At 35.5% G+C, this 1,851-nt stretch overlaps 2 non-coding genes across 2 annotated transcripts; both read left to right on the top strand.

Annotated features, from left to right (window-relative positions):
- The first annotated feature begins 1,284 nt into the window (after positions 1–1,284).
- Positions 1,285–1,357, top strand: trnak-cuu (transfer RNA lysine (anticodon CUU)). Its single transcript has one exon. It is a non-coding gene; the product is annotated as a tRNA-Lys (tRNA).
- A 156-nt stretch (positions 1,358–1,513) lies between these two features.
- On the top strand, positions 1,514–1,587 carry trnan-guu (transfer RNA asparagine (anticodon GUU)). Its single transcript has one exon. It is a non-coding gene; the product is annotated as a tRNA-Asn (tRNA).
- The last annotated feature ends 264 nt before the right edge of the window (positions 1,588–1,851 follow it).

The raw sequence follows: 1,851 nt of genomic DNA, 5'->3' as shown, positions 1-1,851 counted from the left end.
AATAATGAGTTTCTTTATAAATAAGTGTGGGAAAATGGGGGATGAATTTTTGTGGATGAATTTTAAAGATAATATGCTTGAGAAGATACTTGAATTTTATAAAGAAGTCTTAAGAGCATGGAAAGTTTTTAAAGAGAATGTTTATGTGGAGTTTAAAGGAAGAGATCAACTATTGAAACAGCCCCTTTTCTTAAACAAATTAATTACAAGAAATAGAAATATATTTTTTATAAGAATTGGTATTATGCAGGACTAAGACAAGTAAAATACATTTTATATGAGGTAAAACCAGGATTTTTACCTATACAGGCAATTATAGACACATTAGAGGAGAATGAAGATATAAAAACAGACAGTTGATTAAGGAACAATACATAAAATTAAAAGAAGCTGTGCCACTACAATGGATTAAAAGCATTGAAGATAAAGAAAGAGGAAATGAGAAACCTGAAATATTTTTTAAAAGAAATGATGAACAGATTCCTTTCAATGGCTGTGTTTTTAAAATGTTTTATGTTTGTATATGTGATCTTGTATTTTTAAGACCAAAAGCAATTGATTTTTGGGAAAGGTTTTTTTGTGATCTACATGTAACAAAGATTTGGAAAAATGTAAGATGGAAATTTAAAAGTCCCATATTGGATAATTTAGATTTCTTGTTGAGACACAATGTTTTAATGACTGAAATGAAATTGGCAAAAATTGGAATGGCACAAGATGCAAAATGTAAATTATGTATGGAAAAAGATGAAGGAGTGTTACATTTGTTTTTAAAATGTAAAAAATTTGAAAATTTTATGAAGATGTTAAGGAAATTGTGGGGTATTTTTTAAGTGATCAGAATGATTGGTTAGAGGAATGGGAAACATTGTTTTTATTTGGCTTTAATGGAAAAGCAAAAAATGTTTATGCTTTACATTTATGGTTAACAGTAGCAAGATATACGATTTGGAGACGAAGGAATATAATTAAATTAAAGAAAAAAGAACTGTTATTATGTAACTTATTTAAACAGTTTTTGACTGCAGTGATAGAGGACATATATGATTATTTTAATATGAATGGACAAATGGATGTATTTAACAAATATATTGTAGAAAATAACCCATACATTGTAAAAACATGGTCTGATTTTAATGTAATTTTGCCTGAAATGTTCTAACTTTTTTTGTTTGTTTGTTTGTTTTGTGAATATACTTCAAATGTAAGGATGTGAATGTATGAAATTTGTGTAATTTTAATAAAAAAAAAAGCACGACCAGCCCGCAGCAGTCTGTCGCAGCCGCCCGGCTAGCTCAGTCGGTAGAGCATGAGACTCTTAATCTCAGGGTCGTGGGTTCGAGCCCCACGTTGGGCGTACCTTTTGGCTTTCTCGCCCTTCCCAACGGGTCTCAGTCTCCAATGAATCTCTTGACCTCAGTTTGCTGACGCAGGACACGTGTCGCGTCTAATCTGAGTGGCACGCACAGCGTTGATTTTTTGTCACCACAAACCAGAGGAGGTTACGCCACAGGTCTCTGTGGCACAATCGGCTAGCGCATTCGGCTGTTAACCGAAAGGTTGGTGGTTTGAGCCCACCCAGGGACGAAGGAAGCTTTTCGCTGCCATTCTGCCATGTGTCCGCAAGCGCAGAATTTAGCACAAGTGTCCGCTAACGCATGCGTGGAGCAGCATTCGTAGCACCTTTTGAGCGTTTACAGTTTTTTCAGTTGCCTTGTGGTAAAAGAAGACAAAGGGTGGTAAGTGAAGGTTCGTGTCAGCTCAAGTTTGCTGCGGCGTGTACACGGAGTGCTCATGTTTTGTTCTGGGTGGTGGAGGCCTGTGTTCCAGGGAGGTCCTGCTCAAAACTCC

This window comes from Sinocyclocheilus rhinocerous, unplaced genomic scaffold, assembly GCF_001515625.1.
Source record: "Sinocyclocheilus rhinocerous isolate Xijiao unplaced genomic scaffold, SAMN03320098_v1.1 scaffold24322, whole genome shotgun sequence".
Lineage (NCBI taxonomy): Eukaryota > Metazoa > Chordata > Actinopteri > Cypriniformes > Cyprinidae > Sinocyclocheilus > Sinocyclocheilus rhinocerous.
Note: the sequence above shows the minus strand (reverse complement) of the source record. Positions and strands in the feature narration are given on the sequence as shown.